This window comes from Chionomys nivalis, chromosome 14, assembly GCF_950005125.1.
Source record: "Chionomys nivalis chromosome 14, mChiNiv1.1, whole genome shotgun sequence".
Lineage (NCBI taxonomy): Eukaryota > Metazoa > Chordata > Mammalia > Rodentia > Cricetidae > Chionomys > Chionomys nivalis.
In genome coordinates this window covers 3670833-3695208 of record NC_080099.1, presented here as the reverse complement: position 1 = coordinate 3695208, position 24376 = coordinate 3670833, and positions in this window count along the sequence as shown.

Genomic DNA, 24376 nt, shown 5'->3' with positions numbered 1-24376 from the left:
TTTTTTGCTTTATTATTGGCTTTCGTAGTTTTCTTTACATCCTAGAATCGAATCCTTTACCCGATTTATATATGGTAAATCTTACCTTTCCCCTCTCTTCTCTTGTTTGCTCTCTTCTAACCTTTCTTTTATTCGTTTTTTTTTAAATCTTTTAGCCCTGATTAATGTCAAGCTCACTGTGTAACTGAGGATGACCTTGAACTCAGGATTTTGTCTCATTATTCGCAGGTTCTGGGATTAAATATATGAGTCATGACTAGCTTTGTCTTTTATTTTTTCTTTCAGTAAAAAATTGCATTTATTGCTTTAGTTTATTTTGTGCACATGTGTCTGTGTGTGCACACATTCACTTGGCATGCATGGCGAGGCCATAGGACAATTTTGGGAATTGGTTCTCTCCTTTTAGTCCTTGGGACTGACAGCAAGTCAGCAAGTACTTTTACCTGCTGAGCCATCTTTCTTGTTCTATCCTTTTATTTTCTTAATCTTCTGAAGGGAGGAGTTTTAAAATTTTTTGTTAAATAGATCATTTTTCTTTATCATTTTTGGTGTAAGGAATATTTGTCTGGAGAGTATGAAATGTTTCTCATCCCTGTAAATCCTTAATATTTTAAGCCTTTATGCTGTGGGGGATAGTAGACACAGGGGATATGAAGGGGAAAGCAGGGGAGGGAGCCTCACTGGTGAAGGGGGAGGGAGAGGATACAGAGCGAGAGGGAGAAAGGCAGGTAAATAACACTGAGGATGCTTGAGAGGGGCATAAAAACATATTAGTTTATAAGCTTACTTAAAACACAGGCACACAAGACACACAGACACAGGCACAAACACAGGCACACACATGCACACACACACACACCTTTTAATGGATTTATGACATACAGGATGGTGATATTCCCCTCAGGAGCTATAGACCATCTAACAAAACTGCCAGTATCTGGCATGGGAAACCTGCCTTTGATTTTTTTAGTCGGGAATCCCAAAGTCTCTGAAACAGCACAGGTGATAGCTGTTTCCCTTGGTTTTCTTCCAGAACTTAAAGGTTAAGAGCCTGTTGCTGAAGATGGCACAGGCTCTGGGCACAGGACTCGAAGGAACTGAGCTGGAAGTGACTTGAAAATCTCCTTACTGAGAGTCAGCGCTTATATCTGAAAGATCTGTGCTAGCTGCTAAAGGAGAAAGGCAATAATAGTCCTGCCTGCTACTTAAAATAAACACGTGACATTGAGAAACACAGAAAAGCACACGGATGCCCAAATGTAAGGCTGCCCATCTTTGGGTATAGGGTTTGGAGAGAGAACGGAAGACTCTTTAGCCTCATTTTCCAGCATCGACTCCAAAAGAAAATGCAGTCATTTGCTTTGAGAAATACGAAATGCCTGTGCGTATTGTGATGTTTTTAGCAAACGAGGCAGAGACAGCCTTCTTTAGAAGGGCCAAGTGAATGGTTGTTCCCTAGTGTCACTAGGCTTGGACCACTTTAGTGTGTGAAGTGTGTGTGGGGGGCGCAGCCTTGTACTCAGTGGAAGGGAAGGGCTGAAGGAGGTTCTGGGTACTGTGGTGTGGCTCCTGCCAGAGCTGGTGCTACTCCAAGCCCCCGAATCAGATGGTGATGTGCTGCGACAAATACAAAACATGCACCCCTGCCATTTTCTTTGAAAATGCAAAGCAGAGGATGTCTCAGTGGTAACACGCTTGCTTAAGGACCTAAGTTGAGATCCAGTATCCACATTAAAGACTGAGTATGGTTGTGTAAGCCATAACCCAGCACTGGGCAGGGATAGGCAGGGGGCAGAGACAGGGAGATCTCTGGACCTCACTGCCCGGGTAATCTCACCAAATCAGTGAGCTCCAGGTCCAGTGAGCAATCTTGTTTCAAAAGAGTTAGTTGGAGAAGCAACTGACAAGATTGATGTCAACCTCTGGCTTCCACGTGGGGGCAGGTGCTTCTGCACACATTGTGTGCCTATACACACAATAAATATGTTAATTAATTGGTAGGAAAAGCCAGGTGCATTCTGGCAAGTGAATGCTCTGGCATTATTAGTAGAAATTCTCGTGCATAGCCAATAACCCCGCAACATTTTAGGAAAGATTTAAAGCAGGGAAAGACAAAGGTCCCTCTAAGTGCCCCGGTTCACAGCTCAGATCTGCCACCTCTTCCCAGTTGTCTCTGACCCAGCCCCGAGAGAGGCTGCCAGCAATTTTATTCCCTTAGCATTGTCATGACCACGATGCCAGGAGTCTGCATTTCTTCCGAAATGATTGATTTATGCTTACAATTCTGTTTCGGTTTTCACGTGTGATATTTGGGGGTTAGAAGTATTTCATTTTAGCAACAGGAACTTCAATCTTCCCTGACAAGCCTGTGCAGTCTTTTCTCCTCATACCTTGAGGATTTCTTTCTGTGAATTCAAGATCTGTTTTGTTCCCTACAGTAAGTCTCACGCCACCACACGCTTTTGCAGGACTCTGGGCTTTGGTGGTACAGGCTCGGCTTCATGGCGGGCTTTCCCAGCGTTCAGTGGAAATGATCTGCAATTTTGAAGCCATTAATTAACACCAAGAAGGGACACATTGTCTTACATCACAGTTCCAGCAACTTTCCAATAGCTCACCAGCTGCACCGAACCTTTGACGTGTGAGGCCTCAGGGCTGTTTCAGGCTGAAACGATAGGGTTAGCATTTAAACACAGGGCTCTGATGCCCGATGCCTGATTTTGCCGTTCTATTCCTATACAGGGGTGATTTTCTGTGTTTATTTGTGGTAATGCTAATGGACAATAAACAGTTTTGTATTTTGTGTGTGTATGGGTGTCTGTGTGTGTTTGTGTGGGCACACGTTTCCATGGGTATGCACAATATTGGTGATGTTTAGATGACAAGACATTGGCTAAATTCTTTACATCAAAAACCAAACTTTTCCTAATGAGATTTGAAAGAGTTATCCTCAGTTTATGAACGAAGTGTAAGATGCATTAACTCCATTGCAGTATCTCTGGAATTCACACAGAACAGAACTGGACTGTTTCTCTGTATCTTCCACACGGTGTTGGGGCCACCGTGTGTCTGTCTCAGCTGTACTGAGCCTCACTCCTGCTCTCTAGTATGTTTCCAGACAGTCTGGGCCACCGGGAGGCATTTTCCAGCCTACACATATACTCTTCTGAGTGCATAAATGTCCTGGGTATTGTAGTGAACGGATCTTGTGAACGCAGTTGAGTTCTTTCTTTTTTGTTTTGTTTGTTTGTTTTGAATTAGTCAGGGAGTTTGTCCTGGTCACATCCAATCAGGTGAGGCTTACACAGAAGAACCCTTTTAGAAATTGTGACTCCAGACTTATAGCTATGGGTGGCAGCCTGTCTGCTCTCCTATTTACCTATCTATCTACACACTTTAAGTTTCTTAGAGTGTGATCTTAACTGAGCCAGTGAGGCATTTGTTATAGTATCCACACCACAGGTATGACTGCTTTCTTCTCTAACTGAAGGGTAACTCAAGCACCCACACCGCATTTCCATGACAGCATTTCTTCAAATCTTGCTCCAAATACTCCTTTCTTTGCAGATTATATGTCATGGTACATTGGCATATTTATGCTATTCGTCTATAAAATAGTTTGTTTCATGGACAAAGGATGCTTAAGAGTAGCAGTCAGTGTTATCACCATTCACTAATGGGTACTGTTAAGTTTTTCCCACAATGCTTGGGAGAAAGCTTGATGAAGTTAGCTTGGTCTGTGCAGTGGAAAAACAAATCAGGAGACCCAGTCTCAAACAACACGAAAGGCAAGCACCAACGTGGCGGCACCAACATGGAGGCTGTTTCTGACCTCCACATATGCCTGAAACACATGTGCACTCACATTCACACATGCATACCCATGAACAAACAGTATTTATTGTATGTATGAGAGAGAGAGAGAGAGAGAGAGAGAGAGAGAGAGAGAGAGAGAGAAAGAAAGAATCATTGTACATTTTAATAGGACCAGATGCCAGAGCGATGCGTTGAATTTTCTTATGGTACAGCTGTGAATGCTGCCAGGTGTAAGTCCTGAATCAGACTGTGTATTTTTATTTCCAAGCCCCACTGACATGATACTCTGACTGTAATAGCCTGTAGCATTGTATATTTTCCTTAGAAATCTTAATAAACAACCACAAACAAGTTGTACCTTATAAGTATCTAATGACACATTTGAAATGTCTTGATTCAGCACAAACAAAACAAAACAACAAACAAAACCAAATCAAAAATAAAACCCAAGCTTTTGGCAGTAATAGAAGTCAGTGAGCAGTGCAGATATTTCAGTTAGGAATGGAGCTGGGTCCTAGGCTTCAGTGAGTGGTAAAGTCATTGGCAGCAACTCTACAGTCTCTTGAAGGTGGTAAGACCTCCAACCATTTTTACCTGGTGCTTCATTTCCAAGTTTATTGCCAGAAACAAACTCCACCATTGCAGTTTGGCTGGGTTTGTTTATAATTCAATCTAGAGTTTTCTAGATTACTTGCCGTACTAGTATAAAAATAACTAACACACGGTGTCTGGTAGTCAGTCACAGGCTGCACATTCCTACTGTGCCAGGTCCTCATGGCTGCTCTGCCTGGATTTCTGAAGGTAGATTGTGGAGACCCAAAAGTGTGAGCCTGTTTCCACATTGACCAAGGTTAGAGTCGGAACTTCTCTAGTCCTTCAAGGTTCTTCTGCTTCTACCTCAAATAAAGATTCCACCTAGATTTAGTTCAGAGAGTTAGGTTCTCTGAAGGTTATTGTCACCAGGTGTGGCTAATAGCCAGACCTTGTACTCCAGGAATAGAGAAATAGAGATGTTTCTACCTCAAACAAAAGTCTAAGGATCCAACTAATTCCATTTCCCTTAAGGAGAAAACATTGGATTCCATCCAGGGAGTGGTTTGCCTACAGAATATTTTGGTCTAGGGTGCAAGCGTGACTTGTTTTGTTCTAGCAACAGAATGTTTAACTAAGGCTGCAGCCTGTACCTTCTACTGGTCTACTTCCTTGTACCACGTTGATGCAGTCTTTTGTGCTCAAGGGTGTTTTAAGCAATTGGAAATTAAATGCAGGGCAATTCCAGTACTCACTGGAACTCCCTCCTGATACTATCCTATATGTTTCTTCATTTTATTATTTTCAGTATTGTCTTCACATTCTTTACTAATATTTTCTAAATTCCAATGCCCAACCCTGGCAAGAGGTGTTTTTGTCGAGGATGGTCCCCAAGAGGTGAACACAAAGGAGTTCCTAGAGAGGATAGCATCATCATCATCTTCATATCATTTCTTCCCACAGTGAGGGAAGCTGCCTTGTCATTACCTGCTGCAGAGTTTGCAGCTAGCTCAAAATAGTCCGTAGATAGGCAGAAGCTCAGGAGTCCTGCCCCCCTCCCCCACCTCTCCCTGATGATCTACAGGCAGTTCAGGGTTGCTGGGGCAGCGATAGACATTTTCTTTAGTAGTATCGTCACTGGTAAGTCATCCACAGTCTTGTAAATGACGACCCCCATCTGTGCTCCTGTAAGTAACCCTACTTTTACCTATTAGTTTACACACACACACACACACACACACACACACACACACACACACACACGAAATGAAAATGGGATGAGTAAGGAGACCAGAGAGAGTGGGATGACACAAGATAGGGTGATGGGAGGTAAATATGACCCAAATCTATGATATGTGTATGAAAATGTCACAGTGTAACTCACTGTTAAGTATAATATATGCTAATTAAGAATATGTCAAAATTTAAAAACAACTGAACCCAGGTTTTTTTTGAACCCTCATTTCGTGCAACCATCTGCTTATGCCTGTTGAACTGCTTGAGGCATGGGAACCTAGGGACTCAAAGAGAATGTGATACTCTGACAGATGTTACTGCCATCGCCATAAATAAAAAATCCTTTGTCTTTGACTCAGACAATGAAATAATACAAATTAGTGTGTTAGTTCCAAGTAGGGTAAAATCTCAGGCCCTTGGTATTTTTATGAAGCAATAGTGAGGGTGATCACAACCAGCATTTATTTTGCAATTCCCATCCCAATTGTGTCATTGTACTAAAGGCTTTAGTGAAACACTTTAAGCCAAGTGTTTCCATGGACCGTGTGCAGTTGGAAGCTGTCTTCATGAAGTGAGGGTTTGCTTTTATCTCATGAACAAGAGCCTAGAACTCGACAGCTAAACTTGGCTCGTTAGGGAGGGGGCATAGATGCCTGCTGCAATGGTGGGCAGAGTTTATGCAGAAGAACGTAGCCAGGATACGGGTTTGGATGAAAAGATTGTCCAAGGTCTGGTTCCCAACAACCAAGGCAGCGGAGGTTTTTAGATTGTTCTTTACACGGTGAGATGGAATGGAGGTTCTGTGATGCTGTTAAGCCAGACCGAGGCTCTTGCTCCATCCTTAAACCATGTTTCCGCCTCCTGACTGGCTTACCGCTTTCAGCATGGTGTGCTGGTTTCTTCACCTCTCCTACTTTCCCCGCAAACTTCTGCCTCCTTCCCACCCTACTCACACTGTCTTCTCACTTGACTTTGATAACTGGAATGCTGTGAAGAAAATCTCCACATCCTTCTCCCACTTGTCTCCAGGCTCACCACTGGCTCTGCCTTCCCATCTGTTACTATCAGGGCTTCCGGGGGTACAGTCCCTGCACCAGCTGTAGCAGTGCAACTCAAAGACTCAGAAATACAAATTCTCAGTTCCTACCAGAGAATTAACTACACTAGGAGGAAGAACCAGTCACCCCCATTTGCACCAGCCTTCCAGGGGTTCCACCGTCTAGGACAACGGGCTTCCAAGCAATGCTGAAGAGAGATTGTGCTCTCAGCTACAGTCATTGCTAATCTTCCCTGGCCCTAGCTGCATTACTCTAGGAATGCTATTCTCTGAATATCATTTAATTTTCTATGTTTCATCATTGCTATCAACACACAAAGGTGATTCTAGTTTCCATTTTAAAAACAAGAAATACCCCCAAGTACCACCAGGTGCTATATGCACCATTTTCACTTAGAAGTATAACTCCTAAGACTTTCTCACACTCTGCTCCATTCTCATTGTGTCTTCATCCATCCTAAGGACCTTGGCAGACTGCTGCTCTCAGCAAAGGTGAGTTCTACCCTGCTGAGTCTGGTGGGCAAGTCTCAGGCCCCATCTTATGTGCCTCCACCAAGTGGCACTCAATGTTAACTATCTTTACATTGTATAATTCTCAACACCACCCCAGCCAGATTTCCTGCCGCTGCACTGTGACTCCTTCTCAGCCTCCCTTGCTCTTCCTTCTTCCAAAAGATCCTCAAAAGCAGAATCCACTATTCAGACCCAATCTCTTGATGACCTTGTGGTTCTATGCCTGTGCTCCTCTAAGCTCTGGGTCCTGTGTCCCTCCACTTTTTTTTCTTCTGAAAATACTAACTCTTCACTTTGACTTACAGATGTCTATGGGGTACTGAGATGGAAATGCTTAGCATCGCTGGCTTTGTAATGTGTTTGTGTCCTTTGCTACCCAACCTTTGAGTCAGATTGATTACGGCTGGCATTAGATATGTTGATTACTTAAGAAATGTTTCATCCAAAGTATAATATGAAGAAAACTCGACAAGGATTTGCTTATTATTCCTTTTCTTTGTTCAGTGCAGAAGTGACACTCAAGTTCTCAGAAGAAGTATTCTCGGGAAGAATATTTTTCATTAGGTTCTCTCCACTCTTATTCATCCTGTGTGTGTGTGTGTGTGTGTGTGTGTGTCTGTGTGTGTCTCTGTGTGTGTCTGTGTGTGAGTCTGTGTGTTTGTCTGTGTGTGTGAGTCTGTGTGTGTGTCTGTGTGTGTCTGTGTGTGTGAGTCTGTATGTGTGTCTGTGTCTGTGACAATCATGGTTTCCATTACTTGTATACTGAGTATGTTTATTTTTTGCACATTTACTTTTTGCAAGCAATACAATCACAATTATAGTAAAACATATCTTTTTTATAAAATAATTTCACATTTGAAAAGTACTTCTTGAAGGATAAAAAAAGCTTTTCAGGATGTTTATCTCTGAAACTTAGGGTCAGATATTATTTACATTTAATAAACTACTGTATACATGTTTAAATAGTTTTTGAGATTATGATTACATAATATCTTCCTTTCCTTTCCTTCCTCCAAATCCTCTCATGTACTTCTTTGCTTTATTTCAAACGTAAGGCCTCTGTCTTCAAATGTTACATGTATATCCATCTACCGACCTAAGTAGATAAATTCTACCTGCTCATTGCATGTAATTCACTTGTTCATACACGTTTTCTGGGATGACTGTTTGGTATTTTATAGCTGATGCTCTTCCCTGGGGAAGGCTATTTCTCCCACTCTTGGCATTCCATACTTGTCTGTGGTGTTTTGTGTAGGGTTGAGGTCTCAGGTTAGCCTGTCTACTGGTATTGCTGTTCAGGTCATGTTTAGGCTGCCATGTTTGGGGGGGATCTCATGGTTGTAGTTTGTCTGACATATCCTTTTAGGAGTCATAATTTCATAATAAACTTCCTGTCCTTCTGGCTCTTAGAAAACCCAATCCTTCTTCCACAATGATATCTGAGCTTTTGGTGTAGGAGTTATAGATATATCAGCTGGGACTGGACTCCCCAAATCTGTATTTTGTTCAGTTGTTTTCCATAATGGTCCCCATCTATTGCAAAGTGAAGTTTCCTTGATGAGGGTTGAGAGCTATAATTACCTATGAATATAAGGATAAATATTGACAAAGTAGTTAGAGATTATGTAACCCCCTCAATGCATGCAAGTGGCCAGGTACCTCCCCTGAAGACATCTAACTGCCGGGTTCCTAACTGAACACTCTAAGTGCCCAAACAGCCAGACCCAGTCCTGCCCTACAGAGTAAAACGCTTAAGCTCTGGACTTGAAAACTCACTAATCTCTACCCTGGCGACCTCTACCCTGGCAATAAAGCTCCCCACCTGCGAGGATTTCTATATAAACCCTGTCTTCTGCTCAGTTCTCTGTTGTTTCTTCCCTGAGCAAAGGCAGCCACCTTGCTGGGCTTTCCCCTCCCAATAAATCTCTTATGTGAGGTTTGCTGTGCAGTGTGATTTTGTGGTACCTTGATTCCCAAATGCCAGGATACCTTTGCATCTGAACTGTAACATTTACAGATTATTCTCTTATATTGGGGGAAAACATGGCCAACTCCGGAAAATTCCACCCTGTATTCTGACAAGAGTCTCTCACTGGCCTGAAATTCACCATGTAAGCTACGTTGGTTGGCTGGTAAGTCCCACAAATTGATCTGTCTGTGCCTCCCTAGAACTGGAATTGTACGCATATGATACTTTTCCTAGCTTTCTTTTTCTGTAGGTGCTGGTGATTGAACTCAGGTCACCATGGTTAAAATGCAAATATTTTACTGACTAGTCTGTCTTCCACTGCCTTTACCACATATCTGCAATTCCTTAACCCCTCAGAGTTGACAAGAAAGTGCCAATTTCCCCATTTTTTTGACCATTGGTTAGTTCTGACCTTTCCCTCTTGATGGTTTGAAAGAAAATAGCTACCAAAGGGAGTAGCACTATTAGGAGACATGGTATTGTTGGGGTAAGCGTGGTTGTTGGAGGAAGTTTGTCCCTGTTCGGATGGGCTTCAAGGTTTCTTTTCTCAAGTTTCAGTCAGTGTGTTGTTGCCTTCTGATCAAGATGTAGCCAGAACAGTGTCTGCTTGAATGCCACCATGCTCCCTGTCATAATGATAATGGACAGAACCTCTGAACTGTTAGTCACCCCAATTCAATGTTTTCTGTATAAGAATTGCCATGGTCGTGGTGTCTGTTACAACAATAAAAACCCTAACTAAGACCCCCCCCACCAACATTCTATTTCTATTTGGCAACATTTCTATTTGGCAAGGATGGCCTTGAACTCCTAACCATCCTGTCTGTCTCTCCCTGGTACTGGAATTCTTGGTGTGTTTTTGTTATTCATGATTTATATGGTGCTGATACTCAAGCTAATCCAAGCTGGCACTTCTCCCACCACTGAGCACTGGCTGCTTCTCTGCCTCTGTTCCCCTTTGGATCACTGGGATGGTTCCTTCCTCATTCCCACACAACTTTGTCCCCAAACCACCTCCTGTAATCCATCATTGCCACACTACTTATAATAAAGGCTACTTACAACTGCTGATCTTTTATTCCCAATCTTCCTGCATCCCCAGCATTTATCCGATCTGACATACTATGTTGTTACTTGCTCCCTCTAGACTGTAGGTTCCACATTTGTTCTTTGGTTGCTTGTGAGACTGAGGACAGTGCTTGGAGCATCGTAAGGTCCTATTAATGTTCGTTACATTGATAACTTCCCCTTGTGGTCAGACTCCAGGCAGGAAATGGAAGTAGATGGAAAAGAAGGTGAAGAAGTAAGGAACAAGGCAGCAGAGGTGGGTCCTGGGGAGAGGGCGGGGGAGGGGAGGCAGTGTTAGGAGAGAAGGAAGAAGAGGAAGTATTCATCTCATGAAATGAATGCAAAGTTGAGGTTTTATTTTTTTCTTTTTTTAATTTATTTTTATTGTTTTTTAATTAAAATTTCCACCTGCTCCCTGTTTCCCATTTCCCTCCCCCTCCTCCCACATATTGCCGCTCCCCCCACTCCCCTCCCCCTATCCCCACTCCTCTTCTCCTCCCCCCACTCCATTCCCCCTCCCTCTCGATACTGAAGAGTAGTCCAAATTCCCTGCCCTGCGGGAAGACCAAGGTCCTCCCACTTCTATCTAGGTCCAGGAAGGTGAGCATCCAAACAGGCTAGGCTCCCACAAAGCCAGTTCATGTATTAGGATCGAAACCTAGTGCCATTGTCCTTGGCTTCTCATCAGCCTTCATTGTCCGCCATGTTCAGAGAGTCTGGTTTCAACCCATGCTTATTCAGTCCCAGTCCAGCTGGCCTTGGTGGGCTCCCAATAGATCAGTTCCGCTGTCACAGTGGGTGGGTGCACCCCTCGTGGTCCTGACTTCCTTGCTCATGTTCTCCCTCCTTCTGCTCCTCGTTTGGACCTTAAGAGCTCAGACCGTTGCTCCAGATTGTGTCTCTGTCTCTATCTCGATCCATCGCCAGATGAAGGTTCTAAGGTGATATGCAAGATATTCATCAGTACAGGATAGGGTCATTTCAGGTTCCCTCTCCTCAGTTGCCCAAGGTACCAGCTGGGGACATCTTCCTGGACACCTGCGAGCCCCTCTAGAGTCAGGTCTCTTGCCAACCCTAAGATGGCTCCCTTAGTTAGGATATATAATTCGCTGCTCCCATATTCACCCTTCCTATATCCCAACCATCCCATTCCCCCAAGCTCCTCCCATCCTCCCCTTCTCACGTTTCTCACCCCATTTCCCCTTAGCCCCATGCCACCTCACCTGCAAGTTCCCAGTTTTTGCCTGGCAATCTTGTCTACTTCCCCTATCCAGGCGGATGATATACGTTTTTCTTTGGGTTCACTTTCTTATTTAGCGTCTCTAGGATCACAGATTATATGCTCAATGTCCTTTATTTGAGGTTTTATTTTTATACAAATGTCTGACTTACTGAGTAAAGCAGAGGTGTCTTAAACAGAATGTCTTGTTACATTGAATTTTTTTTCCAGTAAGAAATCTACAAAACATCAATTTCAAGTAGCTGACCAGTGGCATTTAGGAACATGTGAATGTCTGTGATAGTTAATCTTGATTGTCCCCTTGATTGTCCCCTTTGGGGGTGCCAGTCTGTGACCTCACAAATGATTAGACCATTGAGAGAGCAAAAATCTGACCAAACTATTGACCGGTGGTGGGAATATGGAAGGAAGGGCCTACCTTTGGGAAGTGAGTCACCAGGGATGGGCCTTTGTGAGCTGTAGCGACTGTTCCAGCCTGCTTTCTGTCTGCCTTGCTTGACCTGGCCTTCCTGCTAGAGTTGACTGAAATGTCTAGAAGGAGCCAACATAATTTGTTTTCCTTCTTAGTTATCCACGTTGGACATTTTGCCACAGGGATGTCAAATACGCCCAGCACGGTGCACATGCATCTGTCAGACCACCCTCACACAAGCACTCTTAGTTCCTTTCATAGTTCTGGAAGCTGAGGCTGAAGGAGCAGAGATGCCCAAGCCTATGCTGCTGGTAAGATGCAGAAATAAGATTAACTCTGCACCCTTGGGCTCTATCCTGTTCCTGCCAAAGACCACACACAAGTCACAATGACTCTCAGTTTCTCTAGTTAATCAATGGGCACCACTCTGTGAACACTGTTCTTAATAAAACAGGATGCTAGATTCCTTGAATGGATTTTTCATGCTTTTTCATGAATTCAATATTCCAGTAATCACAGTGAGATGTAATCACATGAAAACATGACCAGTAAATTAACTAAATCAAGTCAATGCTCTCAGAGCTCAGAGGAAGCTCAGGGCTTGTCTAAGGAGTGACCTTGGTCTTAAAGAATGGGTCCACAGGGGGAAATAGGGAGGAATATTTTGATCGTAAGAAAACTGCCTCTGCCTTAGTAGAAATGATGCCCTTGCTCAGGACAATGTCTAAGAATCAATACTAGAGAGATTAATTATAATTTTAATGCATGAGGACACAAATGGAGATGGATGCTTGTTAGGATGATAGATGAATGTGAGTTTATAGCCGTTTCAGCTCATTAATAAATAGAAAATCATTAAGTCACTAAAATCAGGGATACAGAGATTCCCACCTCCAAGGACAGTTCTGACCTTTGTATGGTAGTGATTCTTCCTCCAGGATACTTCGTGCATCACACCTACATAGCCTTGGGATGCTGCTGGACCAATGATAAATGTACTAAACGTTGTAGCTTTTTAGTGGTTATTTATTTACTTGAAAATAAATTTTGGTTTTCTTTGGTTTTGCAGGCAATCCTAACTGCTCTTGCAGCCACAGTTGGTTGGCAGCATGGCTATATGATCCAGAAGACAGCATTTTTGGACTGCTGTAATGGGCTTGTTGTATTAAAAAGCAAAACAGTTTTTTTCCCCTTGAAAGCACTCCCTATGCATCCCCACATTTTCTGGCACCTTAGGGAACATGAGACATTGCACAGATAAGCTCACATTCATTAATGACATTTAGAGACCAGGCTATTCAGGAACTAAAGTTTATAGATCAATAGGAGTGTAGAGCCAGTGGATGGTATTTGGTAGCAGAGAGATAGAAATAGAGAGAAAGAGATAGAGAGAAAGACAGACAGACAGACAGAAACAGAGACAGAGAGACTGAAAGATCTCTAAGCTCTAATGCTCAGATTTGAATATTCTTTGTTCTCAGAGAAGAAGGATGGATGTTGGGGACTCTTGTGCTCCTGGCTCTCACACCATCCACTGACCCAGTTTGCTCTGGGCTCACTTTTCAAGCACACTACTGCTTCCCTGCTATTCCCAGCCATTGATGGTCTCTGTGTTCTTGACTTGGCTGAATTTCCCTGATTATTCAGAAAGTAAAAGTACACAAAGTCAGACACTGAGAAAATTGAGGACTTATCCTCCAGGAGCAAGACTGCAAGACCCCGAGAGTGGAAGGGGTTGTAGCACAATTAGTAAAAACCTAGAGAGAGAATTTGGGGCCCAACCTGAAGGTCAGAAAAGCAGAACAGCCAGCTACTGGCTCTGACCTCAACCTCAGTCCAAAATGATGATTCTGCCTCCAGGAATCTCAGAATGAGACTGTATGTGAGAGCTGTCTCTTCCGTTTTATATTCCTCTTCAGGAATGGGATTAAGGGCATGCATCGCTACTGCATTGTTTCTATGATGGCTACTGGGATTAAAGGTGTGTGTCACCACTGCCTGGTCTGTAAGGCTAACCAGAGGGGCTGTTTTACTCTCTGATCTTCAGGCAAGCTTTGTTTATTAAAATCCAAATGAAATGTCACTACAGCCTTATTTATTAAAATACAAATGAAATGTCACTACAAGGGACAGCTGCTCACAAAGTTCTGCTCTATTCTGCTGACTTTCCAGTTCTCTTTAGGATAGTGGGGTCATGTGACTAGTTCCAGTTCTCTTTAGGATAGTGGGGTCATGTGACTAGTTCCAGCAAATGAGGATTGATGGAGGTGTCTTGGGAACTTCTGGTCTTGAAGTGTGTGTGTGTGTGTGTGTGTGTGAGAGAGAGAGAGAGAGAGAGAGAGAGAGAGAGAGAAAGAGAGAGAGAGAGAGAGAGAGAGAGAGAGAGAGAGAGAGAGAGAGAGAGAGTTTTCAACTATTTTTGATTTCCTTGCTGGAACAATCCCAAGACTACATATTGAGATAAATCCAGCCTGCAACCACAAATAGCCTCAGGGAGGATTTCCCTGGGTTTCCTGATGCTGCGTAAGAAAATTTACTTCTCTTAAATTTCTGAAATTTTTTTTTGTTACCAATGCAGAACCTAACTTCTTTTGAGCAATTTAGAAGCCATTTATAAACGTTTTCCTAAGTGAAATATATGCCCAGTGAATTCTCCTACTGTTTCTCTGAAGACACACTTGGTAAAGTTAAAATGAAGCTTATTTCTTAACAGAGTACTGCAAGAAGGTAGAAAGCCATTCTAGAACTGGGTCAGAAAAAAAAGTTGTTTGTAGTTAAAAAAACAAGAGACCTAGAGAAACAGGATTAGCCAGGTGTTTTGCCTGGAAAATTTTCAATGCTGGAAAAGGAATAGGATTAAAATTTAGAGACTCAAAGGCCAGTAACTAAGTTGGGGAGATGGGTTGAATAGAAAACACACAGGTTTGTGAGTGCAGGACTCAAAAATTAAGGAGACTGGAGAAAAAGAGAGTCAAAAGCACAAATATCAGCAAACATATTAAAACATATATAATGTCATTCATCAGAGGATGCTAAAGTCCTTGTTCTCCATCTCTCATAGATGCTTAGTAACTATGGGTATAAGAAGGTGGGAGAGGGGAGGGGAGGGGTGCGATAAACACAGGGTCCTCTGTCTCCAAGAAGGTACAATCTACTCTGTAAAGGACCAGGCTAGGAGACACCCTTCTGTGATCTATGCAGGACAATAGTAACCAGAATGACAGCTAAGGAGGCCTTCCCTCCCCAGTTACCTGCAGAGCCCTCTTATCTTGCAAATAGGAGACCAAATTCTTTGTCAGTACTGAGAGGGACAGGCATGCCTGTGGTCCCCTCAGCTTGGCATTTTCTTGGCCACATATTTCTGACTTCCGAGCCTAGCTTCTTCAAATTTGTGGGCCATTCTTCACAGTTTATAAGATATGATAAGACAGGTTTTGCTGGAATAAGGAAGGCTGACACCTGACCTTTCTTGTTCAGTGGCTTTTTTTTTTCTCTTTTAATACCATCTATGTAATTTCTCTTCTGACTCAGGTCTTTTAAATTCAGAATTTCATTCAAAATCCAGAATTTTTGATTCATCAGTCTTACACAGGGAATTTTAAGAATAAATACAGATGATTTTTCATGCTTTGAGTTCCACTTGCTGACCGTGAAATATGAGACGGCAGGGCAGGCATGACCATGAGTGTTAAACGGTGCGCAAAATTGCCGCTCTGTGGCTGAACTCTAGGGCCACAAAGTGGCTTGGTGGTGATTGCTCTGGTGTAACCTGGAGAACCACGAGTGGTTTTCCAATAAATCTGCAATAGCATAATTTATACACGATGGCAATTAAAGTAACAAGAGAATCTCGAAGAGTAAATATTTTATCTAGTGAATTAACCATGCAAGACTCATTCACAAATGCTAATTAGGATACCGAGGTTAAATTCCTGTGTGTTATGAAGTCAGCTTCTGCTCAATAATCAAGTAGATAAAGACTAATGATGCAGGGCTTGTATTTTGATTAACTGTCATCTCTTCTTCCCAAAATGTGCGATCACTTATAATGGCTAAGGGAGCAACTCTGTCCTCCTCTCTGTCCCTCAGGGGAAAATACTGTATCCTCCTCCAAGGATGGCAGCAGAGTGACAGTGGGTTCATCCTGTTTCTGCTCTGTCAGCATAGGGAGGTGGCATGTATATCTTGGTTCTGGAAACATTGGGTAAAAGGCTCACCACTTACGTGAGGGCCTACAAGGCCAATATGTCAGGCCAAAATAATGTCCTCTCAAACATATCCACACCCAGCTATTATTTTATTATAAGGCAAAGAGATTTTGCATATAAAATTAGGATCAAGATATGGAGGGGAGGAAAATAACCTAGTGACCCAATGTAATCACTAGGGTTCTCCAGAGTGGAAAAGGAAACAGAAGTGCCATTCAAGATGAGGTGGAGTAAGAAGGACTCGTCCTGTAGCTGAGGTTGATTATGGAGAAAGTGTCATGAGCCACGGAATCCATTAGCTCTGGACAAAGTGTCATGAGCCACGGAATTAATTAACTCTGGAGAAAGTGCCATGAACCACGGAATTCATTAGCTCTAGACAAAGTGCCATGGGCCACGGAATTCATTAACTCTGGAGAAAGTGCAACACGCCATGGAATTAATTAGCTCTAGACAAAGTGCCATGGGCCACGGAATTCATTAGTTCTGGAAGCTGAAAAGTCAAGGACATGGTTTCTCCTTTAGAGTCATGAGGGAAGCCTATAGCCTTGTTTTACAGTCACCAAGTGAGAATTGAGATACACTTCTAGCCTACAGAAGTGTAGGGTGATAATGTGTTATTTAAACCACAACATCTATGTTAGCTTGTTACTGTAGAAACCGAATACACCAAAGGCCAAGTCTACATTGCCCATTACAATGTTTCTAGTTCTTGACACATGGATGATTATTGGGCCAATGAACTGGTAAAATTCCTTGTTTTTCAGATACATGCCAACTAGGATCACACTGACACATACCATCTGACAGCTACTGAGGCTCAGTATATGATCCTGAAGCCCAAAATATCTCACCTTTAAAACCTTCCTCACCTTCATTATGAGTTTAAAGGGAAGGACAACACTTCAATTTGTACATTAAGCATGCCAGGTCAGGGAGTCTAGCCTGTGTAAACTGGAAATGTCCATTCCCATGTTCTGTGCCCATATTTTATTTTGTTCATAGATATTACTACATAGGATTACTAGTCATGTATATCTAATTTCTTTGCTTTCTTCCTCATTACCCTACTGGAAGGTAAACTTCGTGAAGGCAAATACCTTGCCTAGTTTTTGGTCACAATAGCAGTATTAGTTTCCTTTCCCTTTGCTGTGACAAAGCACTTTACAAAGGATCTGTAAGGACACACGGTTAGGCTTACAGTTTAAGGAGACACAGTCCATAACTTTTGAGAAAGTGTGACAACAGGCAAAAGACAGTTTGTCACACTGTGTTCATGGTCAGGAAGCACAGAGAGAAAAAGAGGGAGGGGAGGAGGGAGGGAAAGAGACTGGAGAAGAGAGGCAGGGGAGAAGAGGAAGAGAGGGGGGAAAAAGAGGATGTTATTAATACCCAGCTGTTTTCCTTTTTTTTTTTTTTTTTTTTTTTTTTTACTTTTATTTGGTTTGGGATGAAAGCCTATGTTATGGTGTTGTTTAAATTAAGGATGACCCTTGCTTTCTTGGTGAAATCTCTTTAAAGATACTGGCCCAGAAGGCCCAAAGTGTGTGTCCTAGATTATTAAATATAGTTAAGGAGGCAATGAATATTAACTATCATAGTTACATATCACATTTCTCCTGAACATATGGATTAAAGTATCAGTATTTAGAAGACCCACGGAGTTAGGATCCTGTCTTAGTCTAGAACCTCCTGCAGCTCCCACACCTCAGTGACTTGCATCTGCAGGCCTGTGGCTTATTGAAGACACAGTATGGATATGAGGCGCTTGGGGGATGTCCAGCCTTGGTCCTTGTTTTCTAGCTCGTCTGTTATAAGACTTGAACAGATCCTTCTTGGGGAATGAAAGCAAGGTGGAGCAGCCAGCCTTAAAGCCTCCATCTGCCCACTACCCTAGACACTGGGACATCCAGGGTTGTTACATAGAGAAACCCTGTCTTGAAACAAACAAGAAAAAAGATAAGTATTTGGAGTAAGGCAAGTCTTATAGCGGTTTAGTAAAGTGCTGGTTGCACATTCTCTTCCATGATCCATGACTTTACTATCCCTGGGTAGCTTTCTAGATTTTTTTGTATCAGGAATGATTTCCCCCTTGTGGAATGTGTTTAAATCCAATTAAAAAGCTGCTGGTTACAACCAAGTTATGCATGCCACTATTGTTACCTTACAGTGATTGTGCTATGCTGGTTTTTACAGACCATAGTCATCATAGCTAGGTATGGCCGTTGGTTGCTTCCCTCTTTTGGAAGCTTGCACAGTGTCTTCTGGTACCATGGAAGCTAGCTCTATCTTCTTATGCCTTCTTCAATTTTTTTCTCCAATGTCCTACCATTTTTATCATATAAGTCTTTCAGTGGGTTGGTTACAGTTCTCCCAAGATATTTTATATTATTTGAGGCTATTGTGAAAAGTGCTGTTTCTGACTCTTTCTCAGTCTGCTTGTCATTTGTATATAGGAAGGCTACTGATTTTATGAGTTTATTTTGTACCTAGCTACTCTGCTGAAAGTGTTTATTAGTTGCAGAAGTTTCTACGTGGTATTATTAGGATCACCTATGTTTGCTATCATATCATCTACAAATAATAATTTGATTTCTTCTTTTCCAATTTGTATCTCCTTGAATTCCTTCAATTATTTTATTGTGATCTCTAAGACTTCAAGAACTATATTGAACAGATATGGAGAAAGTGGCCAAACTTGTCTTGTTCCTGATTTTAGTGGAATTACTTTGCGTTTTCTCTGCACTTAAGTTGATGTTAGCTATGGGTTTGCTGTAAACTGCCTTTATTATGTTTAGGTATGTTTCTTGTATCACAAATATCTTTAGAACTTTTATTGTGAAGGAGTGTTGAATTTTGTCAAAGGCCTTTTTCTGTATCTAAAGAGATGACTATTTTTTTGTATTTCAGTTAGTTTATATGGTGGATTGTATTTATTGATTTATGTAAGTTGACAACATCTCCATTTCTGGAATAAATTTTACTTGATTATGGTGGATGATCTTTTTGATGTATTCTTAGATTTGTTTTGCAAGTATTTTATTAAGTAATTTTTGCATCTATGTTCATAAGGGAAATTAGTCTATAATTCTCTTTCTTTGTTGAATCTTTGTGTAGATTGGGTATCAAGATAACTATGGCCTAATAAAATGAGTTGGGCAATGTTCCTCCTGTTTCTATTTTGTGAAATAATTTGAGGAGTATTGTCATCAACTCTTCCTTGAAAGTCTGATAGAATTCTGTGCTATAACCATCTTCTGGCCCTGGGCCTTTTTTTGTTTTGTTTGTTTGGAACCTTTTAGTGACTTCTATTTTGATAGGGGTTATAGATATGTTTCAACTGCTTCTCTGATCTTGATTTAACTTTGATAAGTGCTATCTATTGAGAAAATTCTTTTCTTTTAGATTTTCTAATTTGGTGAAGTATTGACTTTTTAAAGTATGTCTGTATGACTCTCCAGATTTCCTCAATATCTGCTGTTTTGTTCTCCCCTTGTCTTTAATTTTGTTAATTTTCTTTTTCATTCTCTACCTTTTAGTTACTTTGGATAAGGGTGTGTCAATCTTATTGATTTTCTCAAAGAATCAACTCTTTCTTCATAGGTCTTTGCATTTTTTTTACTTTTTTATTTCATCCTTGAGTTTGATTATTTTTTTTTTTTGTGATCTACACATTTTGGGTGTGATTTTTCTTTTTGTCTTAGAGTTTTCAGGTGTGCTGTTAAATTACCAGTATGAGACCTCTCCAATGTTTTGATGTAGGCACGTTGTGGTATGAATTTGCCTCTTAAAACGGTTTTCATTGTGTCCCTAAGTTTGGGCATTTGTATATTCATTTCCATTTAATTCCAGAAAATCTTTGATTTCTTTAATTCTGTCTTGTCCCCCTTTTTTTTCATTTGGCAATGAGTTGTTCAGTTTCTATGAGTTCGTAAACTTTCTGATATTTTCTGTGTTTGTTGATTTTCAACTCTAACACATCATGGTAAGATAGGATGCAGGGTCTTATTTCAGTTTTCTTGTATCATTTGAGACTTTTTGCTTGAATGTGGTCAGTTTTGGAGAAAGTTCCATGAGCTTCTGAGAAGGTATATCAGTCTGTGTTTAGGTGAAATGTTCTGTGAATATGTTAGGTCGATTTGGTTTATAATTTCAGTTAACTCCAGCATTTCTCTGTTTAATTTTTGTCTGGATGACCTATCTACTGGTGAGAGTAGGGTATTGAGGTTTCCCTACTGTCAGAGTAGGAGGGTTAATATGTGATTTAAGCTGTAGTAAAGTTTCCTTTACATACATATGTGCCCTTGTGCTTGGTGTGTAGATGTTAGGAATTACAGTGTCGTCTTGGTGGATTTTTTCCTTTGATGAGTATGTAGTGTCCTTCCCTATCTCTTATGATTAGTTTTGTTTTGAATTCTATTTTATCAGATATTAAAATGGTCACACCTGCTTGTTTTGTAGGTCCATTTCCTTGGAATATCTTTTCCATCCTTTTTACACTGAGGTGATGACTATCTTTGATATTAAGGTGTATTTCTTGGATGGATCCTGGTTTCAAATCCATTCTGGGAGTCTATGTCTTTTATTTGGGAAATTGATCATTGACGTTGAGGGATATCAATGATCAGTGTTTATTGATTCTTGTTATTTTGTTGTTGTTTGCACGTGTGTGTGTATTTGCTTCCTTTCTTTTGATCTGGCGTCTGAGATGAATTTTCCTTCTGTTTTCTTGGGTGTGGTTAACTTCTTTAGGTTGGAGTTTTTCTTCTAGCACCTACTGTAGAGTTTGTGCATGAATAAGTGCTTAAATTTGGTTTTATCATGGAATGTCTTATTTTCTCCATATTAAAAGTTTTGCTGTGTATAATAGTCTTGGTTAGCATCTGTGTTCTTTTTTTGGCAGGGGGAAGGAAAGAATTTATTTTGCTTATACTTTCTTAACACAGTTCATCATCAAAGGCAATCAGGGCAGGAACTCAGATAGGGCAGGAACCTGGAGGCAGGAGGTATTTCACGGTCCCTTGAGGACTTCGGCTTATAGGCTGCTTCTTTATAGCTTGCTCAGCCTGCTTTCTTACAGAACCCAGAACCAGCTTAGGAGGGGGCCCACCCACAACGGGTTGCGCTCTCACATCAATCACTAATTAGGAAAATGCTCGACAGGCTTGCTTACAGTAATTAAAACCATGGGCGGTTGACGCTCCATTCCCACTGATTGCACGTCCTTATTTCTGCATCACATGGCAGGCAATGCAGGGGTCTTCCTTGTTGAGAACTCCCTGCCTCCAGTTCTGGTGCTATTCCAGCCACGTGTTCAGAAAGAAAAACAAACAAACAAACAAACAAAAACCTCTGTTGCAGGACCACCCTGGCCTCACTGTCTGGAGAAGTAGGGCAGAGAGCTCGCTCCTTAGCAAGAGCAGCAGGATTGAAGGAGTCTGCCCTGAGCAGCTCTCTGCTGGCCTCAGAATGGCAGTTTTCAGTTTTCTTTTGGGAGACACACAGGCTCTTGTTACTTGAAGTCACCTTTCTTTACAAATCTGGGATTACCCACCATTCCTAACTGGGACATGCATCTGTGTTCTTTAAGAGTCTGTAGAACATCTGTTTAGGCCCTTCAGTCTCTGCCTACCTTTATACGTTACTTAGTCTTTTTTCATGCAGCTTTTAATATGATTTTTTTGTTCTCTATTCTAGTGTTTTGATTATTATGTGCTGAGTGAACTTTCTTTCCTGGCCCAATCTATTTGGTGTTCTATATGCTTTTTGTATCTTAATAGGTATCTCTTTCTTTAGGGAGGAAATTTTTATTCTATGATTTAGTTGAAAATATTTTCTGTGCCTTTGACCTGGGTTTCTTCTTCTATCTTTATTTCTTTATTTACATTATTCTTTTTGGCCTCCATCCTCTTTGGTGCTCCAAAGAGGGCTCTATGGCTCAGAAGTCTGTATCTTTAGATTGAAGAACATTCTGGGCTGCTATCTTGGCCAAGATGATGTTCCATAACACTCTCTCTCTTTCTCTCTCTCTCTCTCTCTCTCTCTCTCTCTCTCTCTCTCTCTCTCTCAGACACACCCACACTCACACACACACATACTCACACATGCACATGCATGCACACTAGCACACACATTCACACACACTCACATACACACTCTCACATGCACACTCACACACATACACACATGCACATACACTCACACACATACATACGTATATACCCACACACATGCACACTCACATACACACTTTACACACATGCAACACGCATATACACTCCCATGCACACACATATACACACCCTGACACACATGCACACACAGTCTCACACACACACACACTCACACACACACTTCACAAATCAGGACTGCAACAGCAGCACTGTTTGTGTCCACTGGGCACAGGCTGTAAACTGAGCACTTTATGTGAGTTGTTTCACTTTATCTTCACAGTAATGAAATACGGTAGTATAAAGTTACATGGCTCCAAAGACCACTCAGTCCAACACTAGCCACAGGTCTGTGGGTCGCTAAGATCACCTTCTGCTTCCATGGTTTCCTAGGAGTCTTCATCTGCTGTTGTTACCCACACGGAGCTTTTAAGTTCATCGCATCCAAAGGGTTTAAAGCCATTCCTGAGGCCGTATGAACAGATGTATAGTTACTCTATGCATTTGTTGGAATTCCATAGACAAAGGGCCACCAAATAACTGTCCCCCTCCGGCATGGGCAATGACTTAGAAAGTTCCATCTCTACAGTTCTCTGTAGAACAGTTACAGTTAGGCAGCCCCATTGAAATCTTCTCTCAATATTTGTTTGCTTTGTATGTGACCTTGGGTTGGGGGGGCACTAATTGAGTTTCACTATCTTACTAAGCCTATTAAGTGTCTTCTGGATTTCATGAGGCTCCCTCTGGAGGGTATGGCTTTATCTAGAGAAGACAGCTGTCCAACACGCAGCCAGGTTAGAGACACCCGGGGCAAACTCTCCTAGAGTTCCCAGACGGATCTGTTAGTGGACGCAGATTCAGAGTTTACTTCTTTCCACAGGGCTGTGTGACAGTGTGCCAAGCATAGCCAGTCAGAAAAGCTGCCCGTGCCTCACTGTCCAGAGTTCTGATTGGGGTTCAGTCACATAAGAACTATGATTGGGCTCTTTCCCCAGTCTCTCTGAGGCTGATTAGATACCCATGCATCCACATTCCTTCCCAATCACACCAGCCAGCCAAGCTAGATGATTTCTGGTCACTCAGACGAATGCATTTCCCCGGTTATCAGTTTTGAGATGAAGCTGTCTGCATGTCAGTTTAAGTTCCTTACTTCATGGGAAGCCACTCTCAGTGGTTTCCATTTTCTAGTCAAGGACACCAACATTTAGATATGAACTTATACTGTAGTTGGTGAAGCTGGGTCTTGAAGTCTGAGACGGATTACAGGGAATGAATTCTTACCTGATATCTTGCACAGATACTAACCCAAGTGCATTGTCTATACTTCACCAAATGATTAATTCAGAGATAATGTGCAAGGCATCAAATAAATCACAAACACACTAACAGGACGATCCTGGTGTCAACAGGGAACGTCTCCTCCTGGGTATTAGTTGATTTTGTCATCCCTTTGATACGATATCAGGCAGAAGCTACTTAACCCAGGAAATATTTTGGCTCATGGTTTCAGAGGCTACAGTCCCTCATGACAGGGAAAGCATGTTATCGGGGCTTGCTCAGTCTGTGTCTGTGGGCAGTTTCTCACGTTTGGAAGCAGAGAAGGGGAACAGAGCTGGGCTTGGCTGTGTTCCAACAGTGCCTTCAGCTAGGACCAAGTGATTTCAGATTCAAATCATAACAGGTGTGGTTGGGAAATGCCAATCTGACTCTTGTCCATTTTGCTGGGGTCGCTTCTGACCACTGAACACATCACCATAGTCTGTGTGCTATGCTTATCCAAGGGTCCCCACCCCAGCTGTGTCTGTGATTGCTCTGTGTTCAGCCTTTAAGGTTTTCATCAGCTTCCTTCATTCTGCTCTGGCAGCTTCTGTTCTTTAAGTGCCAATTCTACAATGCCAGGACGAGACTTGCCCCTAATGCAGATGCATTTGGAAATGCTTCCTACAGAATTCTTTTCATTACCTGTAAAATGGTAGGCATGTTCCTAATTACTTCTTTATTATTGCAAAGTTTATAAGTATAGTGTGTGTCTTCTGTATCATGTCCTAATTACAGGACCCTGTACAAAGTTTTGGCCTATGCTTTCTCCTAACAAACTGTTGAAACTACACACACCGGTTAAATTCTGCCTTAACAGTTTATATAAGCTTTAGTGG